Source organism: Vulpes lagopus, chromosome 2 (assembly GCF_018345385.1).
Source record: "Vulpes lagopus strain Blue_001 chromosome 2, ASM1834538v1, whole genome shotgun sequence".
NCBI classification, from domain to species: domain Eukaryota; kingdom Metazoa; phylum Chordata; class Mammalia; order Carnivora; family Canidae; genus Vulpes; species Vulpes lagopus.
This window is the reverse complement of record NC_054825.1, coordinates 63,522,164-63,542,764: the sequence shown is the minus strand read 5'-3', so window position 1 is coordinate 63,542,764 and position 20,601 is coordinate 63,522,164. Positions and strand designations below refer to the sequence as shown.

The 20,601-nt window shown below is 40.2% G+C and overlaps 1 protein-coding gene across 4 annotated transcripts in view; it reads right to left on the bottom strand.

The window, feature by feature from the left end:
• Positions 1-20,601, bottom strand: part of FAM214A (family with sequence similarity 214 member A) — a 124,168-nt gene that overhangs the window by 89,655 nt on the left and 13,912 nt on the right. The window contains exon 1 of one of the 4 annotated variants that reach the window (XM_041730828.1): positions 348-489. The exons of 1 other annotated variant lie outside the window; for it this stretch is intronic. The gene's annotated coding sequence lies outside the window, so the exon portion shown is untranslated. Of the gene's footprint in view, positions 1-143; positions 282-347; positions 490-20,601 lie in introns of those variants that run through there. 2 more of the 4 variants (XM_041730822.1, XM_041730823.1) reach the window with 2 other exon arrangements.

The following is a 20,601-nucleotide window of genomic DNA, read 5'->3' as shown; positions in this document are numbered from 1 at the left end:
GCGTGGCGCGCAGCGGCCCCCCGGGCTGCGTTAGAGGACCACGGGGGCCCGAGGGCACAAGCCCCCGTGGCCATCCACCCCCGCCTCGGCCGCCGCCTCGCTCCGCTCCCAGCGCCCAGCCCGCCCCCCTGCCCGACTCGCACCCGAGCCCCGCGGCCCCCGGGCTTCGCCCGCCCGGCGCCCCGGCCGGCCCGCTTGCCCCGCGCCTCGGCCAGCTCCTCGCCCGCCCGCTGTCGCTAGCTCTGGCGCCCCAGCTCCCGGTCCCCCTCGCTCGCCCAGTTCTTTCTCTGCTGTTTGCCCTGTCAAAACACTGCCCGGGTCACGTGTCCCAACAACAGCCAACCCACCGCTCGTCACTTCCTCCCCGGCGGCCTCCGCGGCTGGCGCCCGGTTGTTATGGTAACGGCCCGCGCGCCGCTGGGCCCTAGCCCCGGGCCCGGCTCTGGGTGCAGGTGCGGGCGGCGGCGGGGGGGCCCGCGGAGCCCCGGAGGCCCGGGAGGCCCGAGACGCTGCGGGCGCGGCGACCCTGCTCCGGGCCCTGCCCGCCCTGGGAGCCCGCTGCGGCGCGACTGGAACCGGGAATCGGCGCTGCGCTATTAGAGCACAGGGTAACTGGGGAGATGTCATCCAGGGCCTGCCCCAGCCGGGGAGGATAATTATAGTCCCCTCCTCCTCCTCCTCCTCCTCCTCCTCCTCCTCCTCCACGGGACGTTGGCTCCCGGCTGCGGCCGAGCCCAAGTGGATTGCAGCACATGGTGGAACCCGGGTCTAAGGTGGCGGAGACAGGGGAGTGGGCAACCATGCGTCAGCGAGTGAGGAGGCAAAGAACAAGAAGCCCCTGTCACCCTACATTTCCCCCAAAATCACTGGAGATTTTAGTAGGATTCGGAACCCAAGCTCCCGAGGTACTCGCTGGGCTAAAAATAACTTTTATAACGTCTAAAACACTGACTCATGGCAGGAGGACACTTTTGACACCGTGTTATTGTTGAGGAGCTGTAATTTTGTTGTCCTATAACAATGTGACATGATGACATTTCGTGTTGTGATTCGTATCATCACTTAAACAGATGACAAGGATCTGCTGTAATTAAAAAAAAAAAAAGGCAGTCTTAACGAGGGGCTGAAGCTATTAGCTACCCAGTTTAGAGACAAAGTACAGAGGGGGGTTGTGAGCTTAAAACAGAGACAGAGAAGTACAAAATTTGCAAGGCTCTTTGGTTTCATCTGAAAAAGTGGGGTGGTTTTTTTTTTTTTTTAGAAATGATTTTGCATACAAGAATCAAAACAGGAAAGTATTAGCATAGGTTTAAAGATGATTTACTTAAGTCTTTGTACTATTCCATAGTTCCCAAAATCTTACAGCATTACTTTTACATCAGAGAAGTTTTTTGTAAGTACAGGATTGGAAATTGCAAAATTTTTTTGCCTCCTGTTTATCAAAAACATGAAATTTCAATGATGAAAAATACTAGTTTTCTAAATGTTTTGATATGTATGGTAAAATTACATGGACAACTGCAGTGATTAATTTTAAGATTGTATCTAACCCAAACAGGGCAGACCATTCAGGAGGGTAACATTTCATTTTCAGGGAAATGTTCTGGTATCATGAAGATAAAACTTCTGTCAAACGGCAACAGTTCCATAATCTATGTAATGGCTACAAATATTAACTCCCAGTGGATCTGACTTTGATATTATTGAATACTGGATTATGTAGTTTCCTTTATGAAATTTTACTTGTTCTACAGTCACTTCTCAATTAACCTTGGTAATGGGAGACAGAAAGAACACTTCCAGATAATCCAAAATCCTAAATTTAGCACAACAGCTGAGACCAGATAACAGCTATTGTAAAAGGCTTAGTGGGTGAACAGATCTGGGAGCTAGATCTGTGATTTAGCTCCTCTTCCTCTGCCTAATTTGCAAAAAGTATAAAGACCAGAAAAATGTTGAGAGCAGAAGCTGAGAATATTGGATAATATGGAGCACAAAGAATAATCATTTTAAATAATTAAGTTTCTATAGCACATGGATAAATGATGATGTCCGAACATTTGTTAGACTAACTTGAAGCTTTTTATTAGGAATCTTAAATCTGTTTAAAAATTGGAGATCATTAGGGCAAATCATTATTCCAATTGTTTCATTCACTTAGCGCACACCTACTGAGCACTCACTATTTGCTAGGCACATGCTAGTCTCTCCTTCTTTTTCTTTTTTCAAAGATTTTATTTATTCAGGAGAGACACAGAGAGAAAGGCAGAGACATAGGCAGAGGGAGAAGCAGGCTACCTGTGGGGATCCCGATGCAGGACTCCATCCCCAGACCCCCATGCCCTGAGCCAAAGGCAGACACTCAACCACAGAGCCACCAAAGCATCCCTACATGCTAGTCTCAATATAAGGTGATGAAAAACAAGGTCACTTCTCTTATGGAGGTTGAAGTACTGACTACTATGGTTGCACAGCTTGGGTCAAGTCACATTTTTCGCCTATGAAAAACAAGTGTTTTGACTCTGACAAAACGTAATTTCTTTCCTTTCTAATTCTAAAGCAATTCTATAATTGTATAAAACATATCCAGAGTGGGTTGGAAATAAGGACCTTTCCACAATGGCAACTCTTTAAGTGTTAGTGATAAATGTGTTTGCACTTTGGGGGCACCCAAGCAAAGCAAACATCAATGGTTCCTACTTGGTGAGAGGTTAAGGGTCGTGAAGCAAGGAAGTCAAAACAGTTGACAGGAACCTTACCCTTTTCCGTCTGATTTGCTCTCCATTTTGCTTTCCCCTAGCGTTGGAAGACTTATAATTAACTTCAAAAAAGTTAATTCATCTTCAGCAAGGACATAATCTCCTCAACTTTTACAGGTTCTGTTGAAATAGGCAGCATAGGGGGCAGCCCAGGTGGCTCAGTGGTTTAGCGCTGCCTTCAGCCCAGGGCATGATCCTGGAGACCCGGGATCGAGTCTCATGTCAGGCTCCCTGCATGGAGCTTGCTTCTCTCTCTCTCTCTCTCTCTCTCTCTCTCTCTCTCTGTGTGTGTGTGTGTGTGTGTGTATGTCTCGTGAATAAATAAATAAAACCTTTAAAAAATGAAATAGGCAGCATATAACAAAACTGTGTATTTAATGGAGGTCTTTCTAAGTTCTTTTACTGGCTGAGGTGTTGACAATAACTGGTTTGCTCACTTTATTAATACAAGGCTGTTACTATTACCAAGGTCATGGAGCAAGTCCAGCTACCAAACTGAGGTCCACCAAGCAGAGATGGGTACCTTTTTCTGCTGTTATGTCTAGCACCAAGCAAAGGACCTGGCACAGAGTAGGAGTTCAATACATGTCAAACTTTATATTGACCAATAAAGTTTTCTTGTACCTGTCTGTAAACTATACCCCTAATGCTAATTGGCATTTTCTCCTTACTGGGTCAAAGCTAGGGAGTTGGGAAATCAGTGAGTAGCATTGATTCGTATGTGAAGGATACGTTTTCACTGTCCTTGGGCTGAAGTCTCATAATAGTTAGGAACGTGTTGTGGGTTAACTGTGCCCCCCAGAATATTATGTTGAATTCCTATTTCCTGTACTTGTGAATATGACCTTATTTGGAAATGGGGTCTTTGGAGATATAGTTAAGATAAAGTCATGCTGGATTGAAGTAGGCCCCTAAATCCAACTTCTAGTTTCTTTATAAAGTGAGAGCAATTTGAAGACAGAGGAGACACAGGGAAGAGGGCCGTGTGACAGAGACTGGAATGATGCAGCTGCAAGCCAAAAGAATACAAAAGATTGCCAGGAGCCACCAGAATCTAGTTAGAGGCAAGTAAGGATCTGCCCTCCCTCCCCCAGAGACTTCATGGAGAGCGTGGCTCTGCCAATGCCTTGATTTCACCCTTTTCACTTTCAGAACTATATGGGAATAAATTTCAGTTGTCCTAAGCCCCTCAAGTTTGCTGTATTTTGTTACTTGAGCCTTAGGAAACTAATACAGAACTCTAGCAAAGACTATTGCCATACTTTTTTCTTGGCCCGTAAATTGTATTGCTGATATTGCAAGTTTTCTAAAGTTCCAGGTTCTGAATGATCACCTAAACATGGAAATCTTTTTTTTATTTTTTTATTTTATTTTATTCATGAGAGACACACAGAGGCAGAGACATAGGCAGAGGGAGAAGCAGGCACCTCACAGGGAGCCTGATGAGGGACTCAATCCAAGGGCTCTGGGATAGTGACCTGAACCAAAGGCAAACAATCACTGAGCCACCCAGGTGCCCCAACATAGGAATCTTTAATTCGGTAAAAACCACAGTAAATCAGTTGCAAATGTGAAAGAAATTGCTCAAGTACCACAAAAGAACAACTTTGTGTTCTCTCAGCTAAAGGATGATCATGAATAAGTAATTGAGAATCATCAAATGAAAATACACTATTTTAAATATGATGATTGGTAAATCTATTTCATCATCAAGTTTTGTGGAAATAAAGAACGGGTAGAATTAATTAAAATGTGGAGATAAAGCTAGTCTTGCATAGTGAGTAAAAAAAAAAATAAAGAATTTGTGTACTTTTAGTTCTTGAAGCAACAAGAGGAAAGGCAAGCTATCTTTTCCAAAGCTAACTTGTTTCCAATGGTTCATTAAATTCATTACAGTTCATTTGTTTCTAAGGGAGAAAGATTGGAGCTGTTGCTAAGGTACTGTTTACTAGAAACAATCTTCCACCTTCCCTTAAATTGATTGGCTGGTCTTTTTTTTTTTTTTTTTTTTTTTTTGAGGCTCCTGTTTGTCTACCTTCTATAACCACAGGTATAAGGAAATGAAAAGTGATTCTTTCTGGTTCCTGTCTGCGAAGTGACTATAGTACTTAGAATACAAAAGCCTCTAAACTTCCAGCCATGGAAACCCTTAATCAGATATGCTGAGTTGCTAGAGGTCTCTGAGTCATCAAGATTTAAACCTTTACAAAAGTTAATAATTGTTCATTTCTGTAGCAGTAACTGTGCTCAGCACTTCACACATATTATACATTTGATCCTGATACCACCTTCTTATCTTGTGGATTAGGAAATTGAGGCTTAGAGGGGTAACTTTCCTTTTTTTTTTTTTTTTTTTTTTTTTTAGAGGGGTAACTTTCCTAAGGCTACTGTTAGTAACTGGAAGAAGTCTGCTTCCTTGATGGGGTCACTTAATGTCTATAACATTATGAAATAGATTAAATTATTCCAAAATTTTCAAATGGGGAAAACGAAGGCTCAGAAACATTGAAAATGGTTGTACATTTAGATTGTAAATTAGTTTATATAAACTTGGGCTCACTGCTTTGAGATACAAGTTCCAAATAGAATGGTTCTGGTTGTTTTATTATATATAAACTCCGAAAGCAAGCAAATAGCCACACAGTTAATAACAGTAGCTAATATTTCTTGAATACTTAAGTGGTAAGTACTATTCTGAATAACTGTGTTGAGATTAATTTGTTTAATCCTCACACATCCCTGTGAAGTATTATTATCCCTATTTTATAATTAAATGAACAGAAAGGAGGCACCTGGGTGGCTCAATTCAGTTAAGTGTCTGCCTTCGGGTGTGGTCATGATCCCAGGGTCCTGGCTGGGACCAGGCTTGGCTCCTGGCTCAGCAGGAAGTCGGCTTCTCCTTCTGCCCCTCCCCCTGCTCATGGTTTCTCTCAAAAATAAATAAGTAAAATCATTTAAAAAAAAAAAAAAAAAACAGAAAAAGAGAAGCTAAATGACCTGCCCAAGGTCAAGCAATTAGGAAGTGTCAGACCAGGATTCACACTCAAGAAGCATGACTTTGGGGATACCTGGGTGGCTCAGCAATTGAGCTTCTGCCTTTGGCTCAGGGCGTGATCCCAAAATGCCAGGATCGAGTCCCACATCGGGTTCCCTGCATGGAGCCTGCTTCTCCCTCTGCCTATGTCTCCGCCTCCCTCTCTCTCTCTCTCTCTCTCTCTCTGTCTCTCATTAATAAATAAATAGAATCTTAAAAAAAAAAAAAAAAAGCATGACTTTGGTGCATAAGTTTTTTTGGTTTTGTTTTGTTTTGTTTATAAATTTATTTTTTATTGGTGTTCAATTTACCAACATACAGAATAACACCCAGTGCTCATCCCATCAAGTGCCCCCCTCAGTGCCCGTCACCCATTCACCCCCACCCCCCACCCTCCTCCCCTTCCAACGAACTTCCCCTAGTTCGTTTCCCAGAGTTAGGAGTCTTTATGTTCTGTCTCCCTTTCTGATATTTCCCACACATTTCTTCTCCCTTCCCTTCTATTCCCTTTCACTATTATTTATATTCCCCAAATGAATGAGAACATAGAATGTTTGTCCTTCTCCGATTGACTTACTTCACTCAGCATAATACCCTCCAGTTCCATCCACGTTGAAGCAAATGGTGGGTATTTGTCATTTCTAATGGCTGAGTAATATTCCATTGTATACATAAACCACATCTCCTTTATCCATTCATCCTTCGATGGACACCGAGGCTCCTTCCACAGTCTGGCTATTGTGGACATTGCTGCTATAAACATCGGGGTGCAGGTGTCCCGGCGTTTCATTGCATCTGTACCTTTGGGGTAAATCCCCAACAGTGCAATTGCTGGGTCATAGGGCAGATCTATTTTTAACTCTTTGAGGAACCTCCACACAGTTTTCCAGAGTGGCTGCACCAGTTCACATTCCCACCAACAGTGCAGGAGGGTTCCCTTTTCTCCGCATCCTCTCCAACATTTGTGGTTTCTTGCCTTGTTAATTTTCCCCATTCTCACTGGTGTGAGGTGGTATATCTCATTGTGGTTTTGATTTGTATTTCCCTGATGGCAAGGGACGCGGAGCATTTTCTCATGTGCTTGTTGGCCATGTCCATGTCTTCCTCTGTGAGATTTCTGTTCATGTCTTTTGCCCATTTCATGATTGGATTGTTTGTTTCTTTGGTGTTAAGTTTAAGAAGTTCTTTATAGATCTTGGAAACTAGCCCTTTATCTGATACGTCATTTGCAAATATCTTCTCCCATTCTGTAGGTTGTCTTTTAGTTTTGTTGACTGTATCCTTTGCTGTGCAAAAACTTCTTATCTTGATGAAGTCCCAATAGTTCATTTTTGCTTTTGTTTCTTTTGCCTTCGTGGATGTATCTTGCAAGAAGTTACTGTGGCCAAGTTCAAAAAGGGTGTTGCCTGTGTTCTCCTCTAGGATTTTGATGGAATCTTGTCTCACATTTAGATCTTTCATCCATTTTGAGTTTATCTTTGTGTATGGTGAAAGAGAGTGGTCTAGGTGCATAAGTTCTTAATCACTACCTCATATTGGTCCCATTTAGTTTGGCTTTCCACTCAAACCCTGTACTTTCCTGCCTCTGGGCTTTTTCCATGTCCCCCAGCATTGATTCCCTCCCCAAACCTAAACCTTTCTGGACTTTTAGAGCCCAAAGTCTTACCTTACCATGTGTTCTAGAGCCACACTTGGTCTTTTGTCTGAATACATATTTATGATCTTTTTTTTAAAAGATTTTATTTATTTATTCATGAGAGACACAGAGAGAGAGAGGCAGAGACACAGGCAGAGGGAGAAGCAGGCTCCATGCAGGGAGCCCAACATGGGACTCGATCCCAGGTCTGCAGGATCACGCCCTGGACTGAAGGCGGCGCTTAAACCGCTGAGCCACCAGGGCTGCCCCCAAATTTATGATCTTAAAACCACATATTCACTTTATCTTTTTAAAGGGCAAAGATGAACTATGACCTCAAGTTCCTTTGTAGTTCTTATGTTGAGCCGTACCAGACTCAGCACAAAGATTCAAGTAATTACTGAAGAATACCTGAAGCCATCACTGTTCTCCAGAACTGCTCCAGCCAGTCAGTAGCCACTAGTCCCATGTGTCTACTGAGCAAATGAAATGTGGCTGGTGAAACTGAGAAACTGAATTTTTAATTTTAATTAATTAATTTAATGATAGGTTCTTGGTTTCATTATTAGAAAATGAAGCATGGTTGGAACAACTTGAGTATGTGAATCTACTTTTTCCAACTGCAAATTTAAGGAAATTTATATATCAACTATTTCTAATGAAAATGTAGCACACAAATAGAAATGTGCTGTAAGCATAACACCAGATATCAAAGACTTAGTAGTAAAAAATATAAACCAGGTCGCCTGCATGGCTCAGTGGTTGAGCATCTGCCTTTGGCAGTGTGATCCCAGAGTCCTGGGATGGACTCCGTTCCAGGAGCCTGCTTCTCCCTGTGCCTATGTCTCTGCCTCTCTCTCATGAATAAATAAATATATATAAAAAAAAAAACACCACACATCTCTATTAATACTTTTAAAAGTACTGATTATAGGGGCTCCTGGGTGGCTCAATTGGTTAAGCATCTACCTTCAGCTCCTGGGATCAAGTCCTGCATTGGGGTCCAAGCTCCCAGGGGAACCTGGTTCTCCCTCTGTTTCTGCCTTTCCCCCACCCCTGCCACTTTCTCTCCTGAATAAATAGAAATCTTAACCAGAAAGAAAAAAAGAAAGAAGGAAAGACTGATTACATATTGAAAGGATCATGTTTTAAATACGATATTTAGATATTTTAACAATGTAAAGTTACATATATAGCTCACATAATATTTCTATTAGAGAGGACTGCTTTAGAATTTGGTGGCTTAGGGACTACTGGGTGGCTCAGTGGTTGAGCATCTGCCTTTAGCAGCTCAGGGCACGATCCTGGGGCCTGGGGATCGAGTCCCACATTGGGCTTCCTGTGAGAAGTCTGCTTCTCCCTCTGCTTGTGTCTCTGCCTCTTTCTGTGTGTCTCTCATGAATAAATAAATAAAATCTTTTAAAAAAAATAGAATTTGGGGGCTTAGCAATAACAACAACACAAAAGACATTTGAAAATCCTCTATTCTCAACCAAGTGGGGCCTTTGAGCAGCGAATTTTCAGATAAGGGAACTTGCCGCTTGCTCTGGTCCCATCAAAAGTTCCACACATCCTAATGAGAGTGCACCTTAGAGCATAGCAGTGTATGACCCTTTAAAACACACATTTGATTTAGTAATTTTCACAGAGGTTATTTTTCTTCAAGCCTGTTAAAGGATCACACTCAGAGCTACCTACCTTATCCCAAACAGTGTAAGCTATTTTGAGAAGTAGTAATGGGTGAACTTGACTAAACAGTTAAACTCTCCATGAGCTGGTCGAGCCATTAAGTCTACTATAAATCAAATTATAGATTCTTTACATCTATTCATCAGAATATATTAGTTCATTGCATTTTTTTTTTTTTTTAGATTTATTAGAAAGAGAGAGTGGGAGGAGAAACAGATGGAGAGAATCCTCAAGCAGACCCCTCCTGAGTGCAGAGCCTGACATGGGGCTCCGTCCCACCCACCCTAGGGTCATGCCCCCAGCCGAAACCAAGAGGCAGCCGCCCAACCGACTAAGCCACCCAGCTGCCCCACCACCACCCGGTTTATTGCATTCTAAGGAGAATTCTACTATATTCATTTTCATGGTTAAAAAAAAAAAAAGGATCCATACTATTTGACTTGAAAAGTAGATGTAAAGAATAGCAATAATCTCCATTTCAAAATGTGCATGGTAAACTAAATGATCAGGTATTTCAAGAAATAAAATTTGGAAGCAGAGTGTTATCCTTCAAAAAAGTTTGTAAGAAAAAATCTTTTCTTAGGTTGTATTATCATCTTAGGTTTTTCAGAAACAAAAGGTTGTAAGACTGCACAAAAATAATGCAGAAAATCCCAACTCCTTTTTACAAATGGTAAAACACATAACTGAAACTAAAGTCTTCACAGATACTGGATAGAGCATGATAGAGTAATCTGTTATGTATTTTTAATAAATCAAACTTCTGCTGCTTCTGTTGGAACCCAAAAGCTCAGTTCAGCACTAAGAGAATTCTACTAGTTTTCTTTTTCTTTTACAAGCATAAAGAGAGTTCCAGAAGTGATTCCTTTATTTGACTTTTGTGTATATCTCAGTAATTTCATACTGCCATGCTTCAGAGAGAAGGGAACATTAGCTGCCTCTTTATTCTAAATTGCACAGGCAAAATTCTGTACTTGCAACTCAGTGTAATTGGTCTTTATTTCCAAAATGTCATTTCTGTCTAACATAAGTCTAATTCAATTCAGCGCTCATTGAGCTTTGTATGCCAAATACATTGCTGAGCCCAAGAGAGACAAAGGCCAGAAAAGCTAGTAATTACCATCAAATAATTTTATTAATCTAAAAAGGAGTTACACATGTAAATAAATAACTACAACTTAGTTTTATTACAAGAAAAAAAAATTTCATGCAGAAGGGAAATAGCCCAAAAAGGAAAAATCTCTTCTCTCTAGGACAAGGAGTTGCTAAAGAAGGAAAGGCGAACATATTAGCTATGTTTTGGAGGATGAAGAGGAGCTCACTGGACAGGCGAAATTGGGTGGGATGGCGATGGGGAAGTTGTTCCTAACAGATAAAACAGCTTGTTGCTGAAGCATGATAGAACATACTTTGTTCAAGATGCCATATTAGAAAGTCAGATTTAGGGGCTCCTGGTGGCTCAGTTGGTTAAGCATCTGTCTTTGGGTCATGATTTCAGGGGCCTGGGATTGAGCCCTGCCTCAGGCTCCCAGCTCAGTGGGGAATCTGCTTCTCCCTCTCCCTTTCCCCTTGCTTGTGCTCTCTGGCTCTATCTCTCCATCAAATAAATAAAATCTCTTAAAAATATAGAGAAAGTCAGATTTAAGGAAGTTAAATGTAAATGATAGGTACAGCATTAGACAAAGGCCTTTGTTTGTTTGTCTTTTGCCATCAGCCCCAATTCTTCATCCTCCACCACAACCCCAATCTCCCTGCTTTTCCCATAAAAGTGTAGTCTCTCTCTCAAAAAAAGGGCAGTCTTTCTCAATAATAAGTCAGAATAAATTTCCCAGCTCCTGGCTCAGTCACACGACTTGCTCTGAAGAAGAGAATGAGACTAAAGTGATAGTTTTGAGCTAGACCTTAAGAGAACTTGGCTGTTTGCTCTCCTGTACCTCTGCCATTAACATAAAAAACACTTGCTAGGGCTAACATGGTGTTCCCCAGAGGACGAGAAACAAGTGGAAAGAACTAACCACCTTTCCTGACCCACAGATCAACTCAGCTTTGATTAGTAGAACCACCACAGCCAACTCATATGTCCATTACTGTAAATTTTATTTTATGTCAGCATGTTTTGGAGATGTTTGTTATGCCACATTATTGCAGCAATAGCAAACCAATACAGACCTGGCAGTGAATTTGGATTTTATCATGTGGAAAACTCTAAAAAATTTTAATAAATAATTACATTATTTCAGAAACAATTGGCTTCTGCAACAAAGTGGAAGATGGTGATGGAAAAAGGATGGTGGGAGAGGTGGTAGCAAGAAAGCTATCTCAATGGGCCAACCCCAAGAATATGCAGACCTCAACCAAGGCAATAACAGTGGGAATGGAGTAAAGAAGATACACTGGAGAGAGATTGGGGGGCAGAAAGGATAGAAATTGGGTAATTGTCTATAGGCAAAAAAAGAAGACAACATTCTTGCCTCCACCACTCCACCCCAACCTGGCTTGGAATAGTTGGTAGATCACCATGTACTAGTAGGAAATACAAAAGAAACATCAGATTGGCTACTGAAGGCTGGGATAAGGGTAGGGAATAGAGTACTGAGTTTTAGACACACTAAGTTTGAAAAACCTGTATCTAGACAAACATTCTGAATGTAAAGAAAGATTCTGCTCTGGAGCTTGGGGGATGAGGTCTAATCTAGATACATATTACTCTGAAACCATTAGCATACAAATGGTGGCCACTCCATGGCAGTAGATGAAGATACCATGGCAAGAAGGAAAGGTACTCAGCAATGTTGGCTGTTGCAGAGAAGTAAAAAAATAAATAAAGTAAGGACTGAGAAATACTCTTTTGATTTGGCAATCGTGTCATCCATAAGAGAGGAAACAACTTCAAAACTCTTTATAAATGAACAGAGGTAGCCTGGGCCCAATTGAACTCACTGTGTATTCAGAAAGTACCTCACAATTGGGAATTTCACGGTGTGGTTGCGTTGAATCAGATCACTACTTTGCACCAGGTCAGTGTAGCATAATTCTGAGAATAGTCGATAGATTTACCCTGAACACCTATTTTGGGAATTCAACACCATTTGTACTATATCCCAGAAAGGCCATTACCCATGACTTCATGAAGTGTACCAGCAAAATCCAACATGCAGAGATCGCACCAAAATTGTTTTTCTGAGAGTAATGTACTTCGGAAATGTTTTATGATTTATAGGAATGTCACATATGAAAAACAAAACAAAACAAAAAACCCAACAAAACAAAATCCTCTCCAGCTCTTACTCATAAGTGCCTGTGTATTGAATTTCTCTTCAATGTGCTCTACATGACATTTTTCCTCTCAGTAAATTATGGCTTATTTCTGTCTCTTCATCAGGATACACTGTGATGATTCTAGGAAACATGACAGGAATTGATGGCTTGTCTAGCAAATGAAATCCACACAGCAAAGATGTGGCAGCATTAAAATAAAATAAAACCAGTATGGCCATTTGGATGGTTAGATATTGATACAAGACAGACCTTGGTTACTGCTTTTAATAGTACTGTAAGACTAGGCCGTACAAGATGACTTAGGGTACCTGTCTCTTCTGTAGTCTTTTTTTTTTTTTTTTTTCTTTTTTGCCATGTAACCCTACTCCCCTGGCCACAAGTGATTGAATTAAGGATCAATACATGACCTGAAGGCAACTGTCTCTAGGCTGGCAAGTGGCCTGTGAAGTTGTTTATCACTAGAGAACTCAGCCCAGGAGTAATACATTATATTGGCTAGTTGACTAGCTAATCATACTCTTTATGATGGTGGTGGTAGAAGGGTAGTGATGTGCTTCAGACATAGAGATTTACAGCTGGAACAGACACAGAGGCCTCCCTAATGGTGAGCAATGGAAAAATGAATAACAGACTTCCGGTTCTGAAAGAGCATTAAGTGCTCTTAAACCAAGAACTGCAAGTAGGCTGCTGGAGGTGTTGCCAGTCTTAAATAATGGAAATGATGGTCCATTTTTCTGTGAACCCTTTTTTGAGGCTTTTCTGAGATTTTTTGTTACTGTTATTTTCATGGTTCCATGAATCCTTCCAATAAACCCCTATAACAAAGACAACTCAAACAACTTTGATAGTTACAACTTGAAAGTATCTAATGCAATTTTATATTACTTTCAAATCATGAGTGAAAATGTCAAGATACATCAATGAATTCAATTCCCTACAGATGTTAATTCATTATTCAACTAATAATATGTACTGATTACCTGCTATGTGCTAGACATGTACTAGCATTAGGAAATTAGTAGTGCATAAGAGTGACATGACTCCTGCCTGTATGGTGCTATGGTCTAGTCTGAAATACTTAGACCATTCAGGTCTTAATATGTATTATAGGGATGAACCTAAACTTAGTATGTCTCAGAAACTTGTGATCTATAGTTTGCTTTAAATATTCATGGTTTTCCAAATATATTACATTGATAAGGGTATGGCATGTGTTCACACATTAATCTAGAAATACCTACATTTAGAACAAAGTTTAGTTCAGAGTTTTCTAAGATTTACTGTATCTGGAAACAAAGCAAATGATAGAAAACAGGATTAACAGAACTATAAATTATTAAGTAGGACATGGCAACTGAGTAGAGCCAGAAGCATAGTAACAAGATGAGGCTTGCAGAAGTCAATGGAAAAGAATAAAGTGATGACATCTATATGCCAGCATTTTACAATAGTGCCACCTACAAATGAAAGGGAGTTCTGATGTAAAAAGGCCATTTTTCTTCATCCTCAGGAAAAGATAAACTGAAAATTAATGGCATGGATTGCCCAAGATAACAAGGCTGAAAATAAAGATATAGGTGATTCATTAAGCCAGATTGAAGAAAAATGGAGAAGATGGAATCTGGTGCTTGGTGAAATTGAAATGTCAAGGAATTGACATTGATGTATCCTGCTGGTAACTCAATAGTCAAACAAAAAAATTTAATGCTATAATTCTTAGATCAACTAAAATTAAGAGTGAATGTGTTTCCCGTGAAAGTAAGATGGTCCAGTGAGAGTAGAGAGTTTCAGGAACACTGTTAAACTCTTCAAAGTTGCTCAGACTCTCTAAGCTATTGTTTTAGTCAGAGCATCAAGGGATTGATACTCTTATTTATATTCTACCATTCAAATTTTTTTTTTTAATTTTTTATTTATTTATGATAGTCACAGAGAGAGAGAGAGAGGCAGAGACACAGGCGGAGGGAGAAGCAGGCTCCATGCACCGGGAGCCTGATGTGGGATTCGATCCCGGGTCTCCAGGATCGTGCCCTGGGCCAAAGGCAGGCGCCAAACCGCTGCGCCACCCAGGGATCCCGATATTCTACCATTCAAATTTTTGATCGGGCTTTTCTTTCCAAGATTCTCAAAGCTCTAAGCACCTGAATTTCTAATTGCAATATGAGATAGTCTGATTTCTAGAGGACCACTATAGAAATTATTTCTTGTCTTCAGTTCAATATGTTGCAGTTTAAATATCTGCAGCTCTTTAAGCAACAATTAGAAATTAGAAAGAGGACATAACTATAGCTACAGAAGATAGTTTTAATTACGACAAAATTTTATTCACATGATTTTTTGCAAATTTGAAAATTACTCTGAAATGGATTGTCTTATGGAAAATATAAACCATAAAGTGGATCAAGAACAGGTAGGTAGAGAACCAGACTAGACTTAATCATCATCTAAGAAATAGAAGAGCCAAAGATGTGTCCTAGAGAGAGATATCAGGCCCAGAAGACTTCAGGAGTTGACCTGAGAATTCCACCAAACCATCAAAGAACAGAGGGTTTCTTTGTTATACATACTGCCCACAGCAAAAACAAAAGGAAACAAAAAGATAAAGATAAGAAGCTTCCCATTTCATTCTGAGACCAACAATAATCCTGATAACAAGCCAAATGGAAAGCATTCCCCCTCCATCAAAAACAAAACAAAAACCCACAAGAAACAAATCATATTTATGAACATAGGAAGTAAAAAGCCTCAAATGCATACAGTATTAGCACAGAACATGGTGGTATAGTAAAGGATTATTACATCATGACTAAGAGTTTATTGTGGGAATACAGAACAGCTTCAACATTATGATGTCTATGAATACAAATCACCATCCTTTCCATTTATAGGAAATATAAACCAAATGATTATGTGAGGCTGAAAAGTACACTTAACAAAATTTAATTCCATTTCTATTAAAATGCCTTAGAAGGACACCTGGGTGGCTCAGCAGTTGAATGTCTGCCTTTGGCTCAGGGCGTGATCCTGGAGTCCAGGTATTGAGTCCCATATTGGGCTCCCTGTGAGGAGCCTGTCCCTCCCTCTGCCTATGTCTCTGCCTCTGTTTCTCTCTGTGTGTCTCTCATGAATAAATAAAATCTTAAAAAAAAATTAAAAAATAAAAGCACCCAAAACCTAATCCACAAATATAATGCAAAAGAAACAATTAATGCAATTAATGCAATTTACCAAAAGAAAAAAAAAAATCTAGATTTCATCTATGGTAAAAATCTGTGAATAGTAAAGGTTTTCTGAAAAAGAAAGAAAAAAGGTAGTAATTGAGAGAAATGCAGAGATTAGTGCCAACACACTTTAATTCCTTCTCTCTGACACCTAGCACTCCTTTCTTTTGTTCAGCAACTATAAATGAGCTCTCTCAATGAAGTGCACTCACTATATGATGTGACTACTTTGTATTTTGATACATTTCCTTCAAACGTAGGTCCTAAATTTTGCAGCTTTTCCCATCAGTCCCTGCACTTCACACTTAGTCTTCTGAGTACATTTTAATATATGATTGCTTAGAATTAAAGCAGATAATTACCCTGTCTCCTTTGACACTCAAGAATTCATAGAATTTGACCTGGTGCCTTTGTGTCAGCTAGAAAATACAAAAACACGAATAATGCTGAAACAAAGCATTTATAACACTCACAAAACCCCACTGTTTTACAGGAGCACGGTTGCCAAAATTAGAAAAATCCATTGTCTTACCAGTTTCCCTGAACACATATATTTTTCCACTTTTAAGTTTAATAATTTCTGTGTGTACAAAAGAAATAAAGGAGAGTAGAAAAAGCCATCACCCCAAATAACAAATAATCCAATCAAAAAACAGGCAGAAGACATGAACAGACATTTCTCCAAAGAGAATGGCCAACAGACATGAAAAAATGCTTACATCACTTGGCATCAGGGAAATACAAATCAAAACCACAGTAGGTATCACCTCACACCAGTCAGAATGGCTAAAATTAACAAGTCAGGAAACAACAGATGTTGGCAAGGATGCAGAGAAAGGGGAACCCTCTTGTACTGTTGGTGGGAATACAAGCTGTTACACCCACTCTGGAAAACAGTGTGGAGGTTCCTCAAAAAGTTGAAAATAGAGCTGCCCTACGACCCAGCAATTGCACTACTGGGTATTTACCCCAAAGATACAGATGTAGTGAAATGCTGGGACACCTGCACCCCAATGTTTATAGCAGCAATATCCACAATAACAAAACTATGGAAATAGCTCAGATGTCCATCAACAGATGAATGGATAAAGATGTGGTATATATGTACAATGGAATACTACTCAGTCATCAAAGAAAATGAAATCTTGATATTTGCAACGACGTGGATGGAACTAGAGGGTATTATGCTAAGCAAAATAAGTCAATCAGAAAATTATCATCTCACTCATATGTGGAATTTAAGAAAAAAACAGAGGCTCATGGGGGAGGAGAGGAAAAAATAAGACGGAATCAGAGAGGGAGACAAACCTTAAGAGGCTCTTAATCATGGGAAACAAAGTGAGGGTCGCTGGAGGGAGATGGGTGGGGGATGGGCTAACTGAGTGATGGGCATTAAGGAGGGCATGTGATATAATGAGTACTGAGTGTTATATAAGACTGATGAATCACTTCTACCTCTAAACCTAAGAATACACTATATGTTAATTGAATTTAAATAAAGTTTTAAAAAGCTTCTAACAATAGTTAAAAAACAAAACAAAAAAAACCCTTAAGTTCAAAAAAACAAAAAGAAGAAAAAAACTAATCACTTCTTTTTAAACTACTTTTTAAACATTAGTTTTCCTCCTAAATATGTCAGTTTCTTCTTTCATCAGTCTACAGGTACTCTCTGGATGGGCTCCAGCTTCAAGTATTTCTCACAAACAGCTTTCAAATCTACAATTCTGTACAAATCACCCTTTCTCCTGAATTCCAGACCACCTAGCTATCTGCATCCACCAGCACAACCCACAGGTTGATTAAATCAATAAAATTCTGCTTCATTCCCTAAAATCTTCTGCTCCTCTCCTGCCCTTCCTTTCCTGGAGATGCACCGTAATCCCCTATTCACTCAAACAATATTTGCTGAGCACCTGCTGAGCCCCAATCACAGTTCTAGAGGTTTGGCACAACAGGAACCAAAACAAAGGTCCCTGTCTGCAACAGGCTTCTATTCTACTGAAAACAGGTAGGTAACAAACAGAGTAAGTGATCTGGTATGTCTGAAGGCAGGAACAAATAGAACAGAATAAGTGAGACTTGAGGAAGCCTTGCTTGCTTGCATGCTTGCTTGCTTATTCATTCATTTATAGAGCTAGCACAAGTAGGGGGCAGAGGGAGAGGGAGAAGCAGGCTCCTGGCTGAGCAGGGAGCCCAATGTGGGTCTCGATCCCAGGACCCCCCAATCATGACCAGAGCCAAAGGCAGATGCTTAACTAACTGAGCCACCCAGGTGCCTAAGGAGAGGCTATTTTAAAGAGGGTTGTCAGATACATCTCACTGGTGTAACTTGAAGAAGGTTAAGGAAGTTAGTATGTGGCTGTCTAAAGAAAGACTGTCTCAGATGAAGGAAGAGTAAGTGCAGATGCCCAACGCAAGAACATTCTTTTGCACACTTGAGAAGAGCAACTGGCTGCATCATAGTAAATGGGGGAGGCCAGGGAGTTCATGGGGGTGAGAGTAGTAAGAGATGAGAGAGAAGATGGAGGTCCAGGTCACATGGGGCCCTAAGGGCTATTGGGAGGACTTTGACCATTGCATGGCTTTGAACAGAGACATTATGTAATCTTACTTATCTTTGAAAAGTTCACTGACTGCTCTGTTGAAATTAGACCTTAGTGAGGCAAGAACAGACCTCACTAGCTAGTTAGTACACAAGTACTACAATCCAGCTAAAAGCTAGTGTAGTTTGGGATGCCATCATCTCTCTTAGCCAAGCTGGGAACCTGAGGGAGTTTCCTCTTGGGCATTCCCTTCTCCCACTTTCCAAACCATCTCCCCACCTGCTTCCAACACACACACCTGGATTTGATTCCAAATATGAGCCACTGCCCTCCGCCTGTTACCTCAGCCTCCATTCAGGCCCATCTGGACCACTGAAATGGCCTAACTGTCCTACCTCTGTCTTATCGTCAGGGTGTCCTTCTAATCACAGGGATCTTAGTCTGAGATGCATACCCAGACTTCACTAGATCTGTGACATTGAGAAAAGTACATTTCTATTTGCACTAAAACATCTGACTGAAATTTAGCATTTCCTTTGATTATGAATGTAAGAAACAAACCATAGTATTAGAGGAACTCATGATAGTCATTAATAGAAATTACAGATATTTTCATATCACATTACAGTTGAAACATGTACCTCATCATCTATAATCATTACTTTGAAATTATGATAATTACTAGGTCTTCCGCTAGATCTTTTAAAAATGTACTAATAGAATATCATAATTAAGAAATACTTGTAATTCAACCTGACTGGATTCCTTTTAATTCCTATGTATTCCCAACCCCCACTGCTCCTGGCACTTGGCCTTTTCATTCCTCTGGGCATTTTGCTCCTTACAGTCCCTTTTCCTTTTCCTTTTCCTTTTTTTTTTTTTTTTTAAAGTAGTCTCCACACCCAACACGGGGCTTGAACTCAGGACCCTGACATCAAGAGTCACATATTCTACTGACTGAGCCAGCCAGGGGCTCTTGTTCCTGTTTCCTGCAAGGCCTACCCACCCATGGAAAATTCCTGTCACATCTTCAAAACTCATCCTTTTCCAGTATTGCCTCCTCTCAAGGCCAGATTAGTTTTCCCTTCATTCACATTTCCAATGCACATTATACATGTCTTTTCACATTCTATGGCAGTTTTGGTTGACTTGCTTGCCTCTCTTGCTCAACAGTAATACCTCATGGGAAGAGACCATCTTAATTACTCTGGAATCTCTAGAAGCCTTTAACAGATACTTCATAAAAATGGCTAGTTGAACAAAATACCTTTTAAGAAAATTGATCTGAGATCAGGACTTACTTCTTTAATTTATGAGAACATGATGAAATAGGCCAAGATTTTCCCCTCAGTTTTCCGATAGTCCTCAGCTTAAGATCATGAAATTCCATTTACTTATAGATAAATCTGCTTGCAAGTCCCCCACTAGAAGATATTTGTAATATATATATATCTGACAAAGGATTCCGAACCACCAAAAAAAGACTCCTACAAATCAATAAGAAAAAGCCAACCAAACTTTTGGGCAAAAAGCTTGAACAGAAACTTGGAAAAGGAGGATAAACACATGGGGAATAAACAGGAGGCAAACTCCAACCGGCCCTTATAGGACTCATCAGGGAAATGTAAATTAAGACCACAACAGGAGGGACACCTGGGTGGCTCAGTGGTTGAGCATCTGCCTTTGGCTCAGGTTACCATCCCAGGGTCCTGGAATGGAGTCCCTCACTGGGCTTCCTGCAGGGAACCTGCTTTTCCCTCTGCCTCTCTCTGTGTCTCTCATGAATAAATAAGATTGAAAAAAAATATTTTTTCTATACCCACAATATAGAGAAATTTACCCATGTTTTCTTTAGTATTACTGTGGTTTGACCTTTTTACATTTAGATTCCTGGTGCATTTAAACTTTAAAGGAAGTTCTGCAAAGAAAGGATCTAATTTATCTTTTTCTAAAGGGCTATCCAGTAGTATTGTGGTATCAACCCACCCTCATTAAAAAAAAATTTTTTTTACCTCATGATTTGAAAAATCATCTTTATCATATATTTGACTTCCTTACATACTTAGGACTATTCTGGATTTCCCATTCCATTGATCACTTTAATTCCTGTTCCAGTGGCACATGGTTTTTAGAATAAAAGCTTTTTGTATGTTTTACTTATCTAATAGGACTAGTCCCTTCCCCTTATCCCATCACAGGTCTTCCTCTTCAAGCCTTCTAGTTCTTGTTGTGTACTTATTTTCCTACATGAATTCTGGTAGTAACTTATTTAGCTCCAGGGAGAAGAAAAAAACCCCAAACCTCGTTAGTAATTTTACTGGGATCACATTAAATTTATAGAAAGAACTGATATTTTGATGACAATTAGATGTTCTAACCACAAGCAAGGATAATCTTTCCTTTTATTAGAGTTTTCTTTTGTTAAAGAAATAATTATATG